Source organism: Phyllostomus discolor, chromosome 3 (assembly GCF_004126475.2).
Source record: "Phyllostomus discolor isolate MPI-MPIP mPhyDis1 chromosome 3, mPhyDis1.pri.v3, whole genome shotgun sequence".
NCBI lineage: Eukaryota > Metazoa > Chordata > Mammalia > Chiroptera > Phyllostomidae > Phyllostomus > Phyllostomus discolor.
In genome coordinates this window covers 54,472,931-54,486,332 of record NC_040905.2, presented here as the reverse complement: position 1 = coordinate 54,486,332, position 13,402 = coordinate 54,472,931, and positions in this window count along the sequence as shown.

Sequence of the window (13,402 nt, the reverse complement as noted above, 5' to 3'; positions counted from 1 at the left end):
ACCCAACTGGCGCTTAGCCAGAAAATTCCAGACAGGTTAAGATTCTGTTTCTGGGAAAGGTTGAAATGTCAGTTAGGCCAGCTGTTATATCTAGGTTTGGTATTATGGACTTTAGCGCAAGTGATGCCCTTTTGAGCCTGTGGTTTTCTCTTTAACAAGAGGAACCAGAAGGAAGTCTCCTGTTATACTTAGCATTGGTTAGATCCTTACTTGAGGCCACATCCAAGTTTTATTTCCATAAACTAAGAAGAATGTGGATTTGAGGAAGAAATGAGACAGCAGAAAAATAAATTTTAAATGAAAAAAAATCAGATGTAAGAGGAAATATTACCAAATTAGAGTTACTTCTCTTAAAGATAAAAAAAGCTGATGTTATTCAATAATGTAAATGCATACATATGGAGCTAACAGATGAAAGATATTAGACAGATATTTTCTATATCCTCAAAGTGAAAGTAAAGACAATAGGGGAAGAAACAATTGAAAAAAAAAGAATGGAATTTTGTTTTGTACTTACGCATTTTGTTAAATGTAAAATATTCTTCTTTCAAAGGATACTTTAAAAGGAATAAGTTCAAGGAGTTTGTAGAGTGTCTTTCCCCTGAAACTTAAGCATTATGCAAAGTGCCACTCCTATCCTAGGGGTCATTCCGAAGTATTTCTTGAAGCCCAAAGCTCTAAGCTAATAACCTTAAAATAACAATTACTTTTTAAAATTGAATTTGAACTGCATGCCAGGCATTTCTCTAAAGCTTTATATTCTAACATCACAGCAACACTATTAATTAAGTATCATTAAACATGTTTACTGATGAATTAAGTTCGTTTAATTAAGCTGGGCATAAGAGTTCAAGCACTTTACCCAGGGCAGAAGAATCAAACTGAAAGCTGCTAAACACTATCTGTTTGCAATGATTTCTGTAGGACTAGGGACTTCTACAGTGCTTTGCTTCTGGGCTACATCTGGAAGGCCCACAGTGTAAGCACACTGCATATCACATGTATGTCATTAGAATGCAGAAATCCAATTGTCTTTGAAATAAGAATCTCTAGAATATGAAGTTGTACTGACCGGCTAAAGTTTCTGAGTCACTATTCAAATTGTAGCAATAAGTTCATAAAAAGTGTAGCTTTTATTTAGGTTGAGTAGGCAATGAAATATATGTGCTGATAAAGTAACTTGCAAATGCTAAAGCACTAAACACAGAAATTTCAGTTTCTCTGTCCCAACAGTGGCTAACAACAGTTGAATTTCAAGAAAGGGTTCATGTACCTACAAGTAATAAAATACTGTTTTCTCTCTGAGATTGAGGTCTCTAAGGCAAATTCCAACTTAGTTATACAAAATAAATGAGGTAAATAAGATAGAACTTAGTAAAGGTGTTGTCTATAGTTTCCAATATTAAAGAACTTGAAATATCTTACAAGGTACATTTGAAATTAATGGTGCATAAGGATGAAACTTTTAAAGGTCAGTCTTGCAATGATGTGAGTTGGATGGGATAATGAAAGTTTATTCAACTTGAGAAATATACTAGCTTGAAAAATACTAGCTTTAGTATTGCTCCTACTAAATAATCTTTTAACTTTATGTAAATGTTAAGTCAAGTCTATTTTTAGAAAACATGTTGTGTATCTGTGGATAAGTGAGGTGGGAGCTTGAGGAAAATATTAAAAGCTAGATTAATTTCAGGAAACATTCATTATATTGCTTTATTCTCAGTTAATGCTGGCTATAGGAATATGTTCAAATCAGAACCCTCAAAATGTTCAAGTACATTTTAATAGTCTCATCACGCATTTTCTTTCCATTTCTTCACTAGTTTATTCTCACCATGTTCCTACCCTTCCCAGATATATTTAGTTTGCTTTACTCTCTCTTACCCAATCTTTGCCAAAAAATTGTTTTTTCCAACATTAAGTCACACCCATTCAATTCACTGGAACATAAATATCATCTCAGGGAAGAGAACACCAGTCCTCCATAGTACAACACCTGAGTCCCAAATAGCAACTGTGAGTTAATGGCCTAAAGCTTGAAGAAAAAGGTAGAATCTCAGTACATTTGCTGGTTAAGTATGCCATACTTCTCTGACAAAAGAGACTCTATCTGCTACAAACATCCAGGTTTTTATAGGCATGTGGGATTCCTCAAAGTTCTTGAATAAGTTTTTTTCTTTTAGGCTTTGACCATTGTCATCTTACAGCTAGTGGTGCCACACCCACCTTATGTAATTGGAGATACAGTCACTGGCATTGATGTGGGAATGTTCTTAGAAGTTCTCTATCCTCTATTATATCTGTGTTCATGTTTACATTTGTGAATTTTGGCATATGTCACAGAATTCAGGATCTGATACATATTTTTAAACTTTGAAAAATTGTCAGAATTCAGAGTATTTTTTTACATGGTAACATCTAAACTGTTTCTAGCTATTTATCTGTAGTTATACTATACCAGTGTTATTATATATACACACAGACACATTTAAGGTAATGATTATAGAAATCCTTTCTAAATCTTCTCCTTGTAGCTTGAATACCAAAGGTGTTCAAGAGGATTGACATCTATACTCAAATCTGGCAAAAACTCATTTGACATTTCCAGCATATCACTTACACTGTCTCTAAATCAGAGTCTCTATGTGTAAACTCAGTTGTTTGGTATTAAATATGTGATTCTAAAATGTTACATTCTTCGAACTGAGTTCATCTGATATTTATAATGTGAAACAAGGATATGGAAGGATGGAAGGGAAACCACAGATTAGGAGAGGAGCAGTGTCTAGAAGAGAAATGAGAATTAAGCTAGTTTTACAAATGGAAGACAAATCAAATACATGTACCTTCACACAATCCAATTTCAAATTCATGTTTGTAATTTGTTAATTGAGTTCTATAGAGAAAAAGCTAGAGGCGGGCAGTAAGGTATTAATAGAGACTTGCAGAATAAAAATCTGAATAATCTAGTCTTTACTGTTTCTCAATCTGTTTTAGTATTCCCCACAAATAAATCCCTTTCATAAAAATATGGGCCATAAAATAATCTGCCAATGAATCCTGAAGGGTAAGCTGCTTTGAAGCTCACTAAAAGGAGTTTCTTATGTAAGGACATTTAATTGTGATTGTATTCAGACGAGAGCCATAATGCTTTACAACAATTTGACGGAACTCCTATACATCATCCCAAATCAAGATTTCGAATTAGGAAAATATTTAAATGAATACCTGAGGGAATCCAAGTCAATCAACACAAAGTCACTGTGAGCACACGAAGTTTCTCCCTGCCATCCCAAACCTAACCCTAACCCTCTGATCTTTAAAACAGAGTGCAGAAATTAATCAATATCAATTCTTCATTTCAAAATCATGAACTGTTTAGATAAGAAATGAGTTTGTCCAGACACCACATTGCCAAAAATAAATAAATAAATAAAAGACAGAGATTTTAATTTATTCCTATGGGAAATATGGGGAAGACTTCAATATTGGAAACTCAGGTGAGAAGTGATTCTGCTGATCTGCTACCTTCACAGTCTTCTCAGACCAGAGGACATTTTGAAGATAAAATCCTTAATAGAGGGTGAGAAACAGATCTAATTTTTATCAGTGCAAGGGTAGGATGCAGTGAGAGAATATACTCAGTGTGAATGAGAAAATTGAAGTTTTCAGGGCTATCTATATGACTTTCTAGCCGAGAATTCAATTGTAAAGATGAATTCATGACTTCAATGAACTAAGACCTTGAGATAAGGAGCAGACACAGTTAATACCTCATTTCCCAACCCTGTTTTCAAGGCCCATCTTAGGCCAGTTATAAATCAATTTTCTCTGACTCTCTTCCATCCCTCCCTTCAGCACTTTTTTTTTGAGATTATTTATCTTACATGGTCTTTGTAATGTAGTATAGCCTCAGTCCAGCCAAGAGTACTATCTGTCTCATATACAATCTTAAAGACCACCAGCAAACTTAAGAGAGAGATGTTTGGAAACCAATAATTACAATAGACATTTATACGAGTTTGATTCCAGGCACTATAACAGGTTTCTTGCATAATTTTTAATACTCTCATCAAAGTCTAAGAGTTTTATTTCCACTTAAAAGAAAATTCAGATATAGAAAGTTTGGTCTCCTCTTTCCCAGTACACAGCCAGAAAATGTTCAAGTTGGAATAGGAACTAATGCCTGTCTTCCTCTAAAACCTTATCTCTTATATTGTGCTTCCTCTCTCCAACGAATTCCCCCCTCCTCTTTTTTTGTATTCTACTGCAGAGCTTGTTACCTCTTTTGTTGGGGATAGCTCTGTGTGGTTTTGGAGACTGTTGCCCCATGACAGCAAGCCCTGAAAGGGGCTAGTAAGTCTCCCTGGGAAACCAGGTAAAAATGCATGTGGCAGGCATGACTCAACTCTAACATTGAGAGTTCCCATGGGAATCAGGCCTGAAATATAAGTTTTGTCCTTTGAAGCCTGCTATGCCTAGCATAGCCCTGTTGGTATAAACTGGATGTTTAAGCTCAAGGCTTAAGGAGTAAACTCCTTATCTCATGAAACATATCTAAAGACCCTCTGGCGTCAGCATGACTGACAGACCCTGACCTATGACAAATCTCTGTGTTCCTTCAATTGTTATCTGTAGATAATACCTGTTTTTGTGTGACGATAGCCTTTTGACATTGATTGATGAGCTATGCATGTATACATGTACACATACATATACCATTCCCAATAAAAGCTGTTGGGGAGAAGGGCTCAGGTCATTCTCCACTAGAGGGAATCACCACCCCCTTTCCCGCCAGAGCAGCAAGATGGTGTCCGGGATGACTCATTCTCATCTGCGGTGGCCTGGGGAGCTCTGAGGGATGGAGTTCTCCCATACTCTTCTATCTACTACGTAGAGCCAACTTACCCAATTCAAGATTTATTTTCTACTCCACCTATCCACTACTTGAGGCTAGGGGAGAAGATGACAAGAATACAAATAAGTAGAGGATGTTATTCCATAGTTCAGGGATCTATAATACCTTCCACATCTTATGATGTCAATTCTAAATTCTGGAACTGCTGCAAGCCTCAGACTTCCAAACTGGCCCCATATTATTTGTCCAACCAATTCTCCACCTCTTGTGGCTTGTTTATTTGTATAGCCAAAACTCATACTACTCTCCCTCTTTAAAATTTTTTTCCTTCTGTTCCCACTTTTTATTTTATTCAAATTCTACTCAGCCTTTGAGATGAACTCTAGCTCTAATTTTTCCTGAACCTTTGTCAGCTCTTCTAGATTATCCTGAACTGACTTTTCTTTGTCCTTCTAAAAAAGTCCTTGAAAGCTATGCTATTTTTCATTGCTTTCTAAATCCTTTTATGTTTTACCTTCCCATGAAATAGCAAGTCAGAAGTGAAGAAAATGCTGTACCAATTGTCTCAATAAATACCAGTTATGTGTGTGGTTGAGTTATTTAAGAGTGAGATACATCCAAGACACTACTGAGACAGTATAGACACTTGGGCCTGGGATAGAAAGAACCAGGTGGCCAGAAATCCAAGTTAAGACCAGGAAGTCAGAATGAATGCCAGATAAGCTAACCTGAAGAATGTCACCACCCTTCCACTCCCTTCTAAGAATGAAGAAATAGCTGATCTTAGCTCCTTTCTAACCACCTACTCCTTAGCAGGTGTTGAAATCAATGTTCCACATGCACAGCTGATCAAGATTTGGCTGCTATATGACCTTCCTACGGTGGTGATAATGAGCAACACCTCCATCTTACCCCCAGAGCACAGGTGAGGAGATAGTTGACAAGTAACCAGGCAAAAGGAAGAAGTCACCCTGACCCCTGCCTTTTTAACCAAAAGAGCCTACCCTTTCATGCAAGCCCACTTTGTCCTCAGCTTTTAAAAGTGGCGAAGCACATCCAGCCCCATAGCCATTTCAGAGGTCCTTGCTTTCCTCTACACTGTCTCCCTGGTACTCAAGCAGCTTAGTAAAATCTGTCTGAAAATTTCTTTGGGGTTTCCTTTGAATTCCTATCTTGTGGAACCCAAGAATCTCAATACAGATAACACTATGAAGCAAAAATGATCCCCCCACAAAAAATAATTACCCTCCAAGCCAACTCCATCTTATACTTTAAATGTGTCAGAATCAGGGATTTTTTTAAATCAATAAGCCTTTCCCAGCCAAGTTATAGGACTTAGTGTTTTCATGAGGCAAGCTTTATAGAAAATTCTGGGGTTAATATTCACTCAGGAAACAACCTTCTGAATTCTCATAGTATTACTCCCAGTTATTGTCAGAAGTAATTACAAATTTCTTGATGATTATATCTAAGACATGCATTACTCTTTTCTACTCTTTGAGAAACCTCAAGTCAAGACAAAGCAAGAAAACTTTATTTTCAATGTAATATTATTGCAGAGAGAAGCCTGTCAACTTTACTATGCTCCTATGTTTACCTGGTGAATGCATCACTTCAGAACATAGTCCAAAAAGCAACAGAGTTAATGTCAGCCCTGGAACTCTGCAGAGACAGCAGAGAATTTGCAGCTGAACATCCTTCTTTAGAAGGAGTTTTACTGAAGAGCTATAATGAGTCACTCACTACTTAAGGTCTAGCCAAGATCCATATAATGAGCACAACTATTTAGAGCATATTGGGCTGTCTCAAAAGCTACTGTGTATTTTACATTTTCTCTTTGTATCAGAGAAGGTGTTTTACCTGCGACTCTGTTCCCCACCCAGCACCCCCCAAAAGACAGAAACTGCCAGGATTCTCTTAAATTTGGTTTATGAAAGTCCTTAAGAAAAGTCTGGGTTAAACGGATCTGGTAATTTTGTAACTTCCTACTTTCAGTGTTCTGATAATGCTGAAATCACTGACTTTGTACCTGTGACAATGGCACAGTGTCACCTCAACCCTAGTCTGATTCAGGCTTTGTGTCCTACATCTGGTATGCTTTCAGAATTTCAGAGAACATCGCAGTGGGGAATGTGAAGAAAAAAATAAAAATGTCTTATTGAGTCTTAAAGAATTCTGAAAAGTTGCTATATAAGTCAGCTTTCACATTTATAAGTTTTATTTTCAAGGCACTTGTTTAAGTCACCTTGCTCTTTCAGGTCTTTTCCTAGTGAGTTTCTAATAACTGCCTTCTCTAAACTGGGGGTGGAACTGTCATCTTGAGAAAATATTTGCTCATATTCTGAACATAACCGATACTGTTTTACACTGTATGACAATATTGGGCAGACTAAAAACTGAGTAGAGTTATCTGTAGACACAGGATTTCTGTTAGTGTTCCAAACAAAAAAGTTGTTTAGATCAAGACATGACTTGTTTCAAGTTTTTTCCAAGATTAGGTTAAAATGAAAATCACACATTCAGCCCTAGAGCTTGCAAAAATATAAATTTTACTTTAATCAGACAGAAGTCATTATTGATAACATAGCCCATCTATTCCCTGAGTGGGTTAAAATTTTTGTATTCCTGCTGCTATTAAATGTGCCACTTATTCCCTCAGCTTAAAGAGAAGAGGAATATACCTTTCACTTTTATTTTCAAGACATAGGTCACAGGAAGATTAGAGTGAATTTCAAGCCATAAGTTTTGTCAAACTTTATTTTCAAATACCCACCAAGCAGAACACTTAAAATTAAATTCTAAGTGTCATTTATGAAGAAGGAGTAAATTTTCTCTCTTCCTTGGCATAATTAAGGTACATGAATTGTTTTTTTATAGTACTTTCCAAAGCTGTAAATGAACATGTCCACTCTTTGGATCTTCTCTTTAGTTAAATATATGACTGTTATTAAAAACAGATTCTAATCCTTATACCTTTATTACTTATATGTCCACATGAAGCAGTTGATAGATGAATCCATATACTGTCTCATAAACTCCTTCCTGAGAACATTTTTATTGAATTGCCAAATGTTATAATACTAGAAAAGATCATTGAAGTAAAAATTTATCAATACAACAGAATTTTCTCTAGTATTATAGAACAACTAAAAAAGGGTTTTATTTTTATCTAATTCATTACAAATTAATATGAATCTGTGAAGGTGTTAAATGAAAGTATTTGGGAGAAGTATCCAAAGATTAAATGAATCTTTAACAATCTGTATTTGCATTATTACATCCAATGTGCTGCTTATGTTATTTTATTGGTTATTTGACATTTTTTCCATTTAAGCTCTTTTTTTAATTAGTCTTAATATTTATAACATTCTAACTTTAAAGCCTAAATGACTGATCAAATTTTGTATTATAGGGGGTCATTTTTAAATTAGACCACATTTCAATAAGATCTTATTGTATAACTTTGTTGATAATGTGTGGCATTCAACAGAAGGTGATACTAAATTGGGTTATATCCAAAAGAGAACTCAGTTACTAATATATATTGGTTTGGTCAAAAAGTTCATTTTCTTCCCCATAAGATAGCTCTACTAGCACTAGTTGTCTTTAACTTCATTTGAAGCAATTTTGTTAGATCGTATTGTGACAGCTGTCATATCAGCATGCATTTTAAAAGAACATCAAAATTAGTGAATTTTTGTGTAGCCATTTTAACATTGAAGATGGAAGAAAATATGCAACATTTTTGGTTTATTATGCTTTATTACTTGAAGAAAGGTAAAAACACAACAGAAACAAATAAACAAACAAAAGTTTGTGCAGTGTATGGAGAAGGTGCTGTGACTAATAGAATGAGTCTAAAGTGGTTTGCAAAGTTTTGTGCTAGAGATTTCTTACTGCACTATGCTCCATGGTCAGGTATACCAGTTGAAGTTGACAGTGATCAAATCAAGACATTAACTGAGAATAATCAACATTATACTATGCAGGAGATAGCTGACATAACTCAAAATACCCAATTGATGAAGTTGTGAAAATAAAGAAAAAAATGTGTCTTTTATTTTGCAGAAAAAGATTAACAGACTTCTTGGCTAACTCAATATTAAAGACCTCATATAAACCTATTTCCCCTTGAAAGCAATTCCACATCACAGACATTTCTAACATAGCTACATAGCAAGATGTTCTTTTTTACATAATTCATTGTGACCAAGAACATCTGTTTTAATACTTAAATATTGGATAGAGAGCAAATTTGATTTTCTTTCCAGTGGAAGCTGAGAGAAAAGCCATCTAGTATGTAGAAACACTAAAATGTCCAGTGTGCTTGTATGGGGCAAGGAGGCCTCAGGGGGCATCTCAATGAGGTCAAGTATAAGGGAAATATAGGCTAGTGATCTCCAATAAAATGACTAATGTTCTATTTTCATAGAAGTTTTGAAATTGTTGCATATATGTATTGATTCCTCCAAAGATGGAGTAAATAAGTGCTTATTTCTCCCATGGTTATTTTTCAAAAACTAACTTTTGACATCTAAATTGGTATGATTTTTTACTAACATTTAAATATTTTATTATAAAACTAGAGGAAAAAGTCTCCTGAGGTCTGTCCTCCATGCTCATGATCACATATTACATGCACAGTGCAGGTAAAAGGACCAAGTGAGCAACACCAGCGTCCACATCATCTACAGATGTGTCCATGTACACTCGTGGTCCATCTTAGTCCATTTGGGTTCTATCAGAAATTAGCATAGCCTGGGCAGCTTATAAACAGCAAACATTTATTTCTCACAACTCTGCAAAATCCAAGATCAAGGGACTGACAGATTTGATGTCTGGTGAGGACCCTCTTTCCGGTTCTTAGAGGACTGGGTCCTCAAGTACCAGAAGGGGCAAATGAGCTCAGTGGGGTCTCTTTTATAAGGTCAATAATCATGGTAACAAGGACTTTTCTCTCATAAGCTAATCACTTCCCAAAGGACCCACCTCCCAATGCGATACTAGTGAGAGAGAGGATTTAACATGAATTTGAGGGTCGGGGAGGGCACAAACATTTGAGTCTATAGCATGGCATGATTTTAAGGACCCAGAGATTTGTACTTTACCTAACCCGTATCTTCTTGCTCTTTAATATTAAGGTGGATCTTTGACAGAAGATAAAATTTTTTAATTCTGTCATTAGAGATAAGATATGTAAAGCAGATACCTCTGGGGATGCAAAAATTGATGTATATTCATACTATGGTAAAAAATGACTGGAAGTATATCTTTTCAAGAAGGTAGACTTCGCAATGGAGAAAGTTTGACAGTAGTGAGTGCTTGAAGTGAAGCAGTGATCATTTAAGCAGAAAGGAGAAGATACAGAAAAGGAATATTGAATATGACATTTACAGGGCCCAAACAGTGTTAAGCACAACATATAATATATATTACACAGTTATCTCTGCTTAACAGTGATATATTGTGAGAAATGCATTGTTAGGTGGTTTTGTTATTGTACAGACATCAAAGAGTACACCTACAGAAATCTAGATTCTATAGCTTCTTACCCACCTAGGCTATATAGTACAGCCTATTCCTCCTAGGTTACAAGCCTGTACAGCATGCTACTGTACAAACAATGTGAGATTAAATCAAGCACAGGAGAAAATGATGCAAATGAGATGCGGTAAACATGAGATGTATGAGACTGCTGCTGGTGTAACACAGTGCAGGGTGTTACAGTAAACTTTCTTAAGCAGAAAGAGTAAATTCTGAAATAACAATAAAAATATAGTATGGTAAATACACAAACCAATAACAGTTGTTTACTACCTTGTCAAGTAGTATGTACTATATACATAACTGCCTGTGCTATACTTTTATTCTTTTATATGACTGGCAGCACAGTAGGTGTGTTTATGTCAGCATCATCACAAACACATACTGCATTGTGCTATGATGTCAGGATGGCTACAAAGTCAGTAGGTGATAAGAATTTTTCAGTTCTGTTATACCCCAATGAGGCGACCCTTGCATGTTGTACAGGCAGCCCGTTATGACTGAAATGCCATGATGCAGCACATGGCTGACCCAGTACCTTTAGCCTTTGCAGAGCTGGCATCACTCCATGTTCCAAGAGGTCCATGCAAAAGATAAAAAATATCTTGAATTAATAAGTGCTTTTTGAAGGACAATTTTGAATTAGGCACCACTGAGGTCACAGAGGCCAAAGCACATTTTCTATTCTGTACTCTGATCTTGAGGATTTTAAAATACTGTTAGGAAAAACCTGAATGACTCACATGAATCAAAATAAATAACAGGAGAAGATAATTTTAGGTCATTCTGTTCTATGCATTATACAGAGTTATTAGCTTTCTGCCTCCATTAACTCTTACTTAATTGCCTCTGAATCAGTGATCAAACACAATGGCCCATAAAGGCTAACCATATAAAATGTATTTGAGGGGAAATAATAGGTGTGGATATTTTTTAAAGCACACTTTCAGATGCCTAATTTTTCCAAATGAATCATTGTGGGTGAAATGTGAATATGCTGGAAATGAATTATGAGTTGAAAATATCATGACTTCTGATGACTTTGGATATCAGCTTTGGCTGTATAAAATTCTCCACTATTTCAAAAGCTTGTTGTTCAGATAGCTGAACATACAAGCAGTACTAGTTACATTGTTTGCAAAAACATATCCATTATGATCATTAAAGATGTTCAGGTAAATATTTATCAGCATAGATGAAATATAGAAACCTGTATTACTTCACACAACACATTCAAAAGTTCTCTCACTCTTTTCAAAATATATACCAGGTTAAAAATAAAAGTTTTTTTTTCCCTAAAACTAACAATACAACTTGCCCTGGCCAGTGTAGCTTCATTGCTTGGAGTAGCCCCATAGACCAAAGTCCACGGGTCTGATTTCCTGGTCAGGGCACATACCCAGGTTGTGGGTTCAATCCCCTGTGAGGGCACATATGAGAAGGCAGCCAGTTGGTGTTTCTCTCTCACACTGACATCTGTCTGTCTGTCTGTTACTCTCTCCCTCTCAAAAGCCATGAAAAATATCCTTGGCTAAGAATTAAAAAAAATTTAGCAATACAACTGCATCTTTATTCAAATTTACCCTTATTGGTTTATACTATATCTAAAAGATTTTTGGTGGGGTTATTTCTTAGACTTTCCCTTTAACATTGAACATTGCTGAACTCCTTGAAAATAAGTATCCTCCTGGCTTCCAGTTCAACCAATAATTATAACAGTCATGACTACTTCTTATCAAGCACATTTCATAGGCCAATGTTTTAATTGTACCTTTTAAATTATGTCTGTTTTATAACAGAATTTGAGGTAGATACTAGTACTACCATGCAATTTAGATGCAATTTAAAATACTAGGACATTGTCACTCAGCTTAAGAGCTGACTGCCATTATTCAACTTGTAAGTGGTAACAAGGTTTAATGTCATTCTTTCTGATCTAAGAGGTCAGCTTCTTTTTTTTTTAAGATTTTATTTATTTTTAGAGAGAGGGGAAGGGAGGGAGAAAGAGAGGGACAGAAACATCAATGTGTGGTTGTCTCTTACTTGCCCCCAACCAGGGGCCTGGCCCACAACCCAGGCATGTGCCTGACTGGGAATTAAACTGGCGACCCTTTGGTTAGCAGGCTGGCACTCAATCTACTGCCAGGGTTATTTGTACCAAATTTAATAATTTTCTTTAAAACATACTCTTATTTCCAACTGTTCCATTTCTCCAGTAATAATTTCATTCACTTCTATAGCATTATTTTGAAACTTGATTCATCCCTTTCTTCTATAGTTTCTATAGAGTCATAAAGTTTAATCCTTTCTCTGTTTATGTGTGTTTATTTTGCTTCACAACATAAAGTCCCATTTCTCAGTCTCACAGTCTAACTGGGAGGTTTGGTAAACATAATTAGTGCATGAGTAACTATGAGCCAAATTATGTTATATGATGATCTACTAAGAAAATACTAGAGTTTTAGGATTGTGAATATAAAAAAAATCATAATTTAAGAAAACTACTTAATAGGAGTAATAGGCTGTATGTCTACATACTAGTATGACTGAAGATTGATTTTTGAGGTTTAAAGACAGAGGTACATGAAATTTCCTTTTTATTTTTTCATTGAAGTACATGGACATTTGTACACTGACAACAGGGAAAATAAAAATCCAAATGCTGAGGTGGGTCCTCCGGAGACCCCATGAAAAGAACAGAAAAAGTAGAAAAAAGAGTAGGAAATGTAGATTCTATGACTTCCGATAGAGTTTGAAACTGAGGGTGGGGTGAAGTATCTCTCATACCTGGTAGTTATCCAGCCTTCCTGGTTAGGGGTCCTGCCAGGTATAATCCTTGTAGTGACTGCACTGGCATTCAGTGGTCAGGCAGCTATGATAACAGACAGTGTCAAAGCCTATCAGACTCTTATTTCAAGTGTAGCATTTACCCCAACATTTAAATTGCTATATTAAAATCAAATGGTCTCAGCAACTTACTTATGTAAGGAATACAGACTC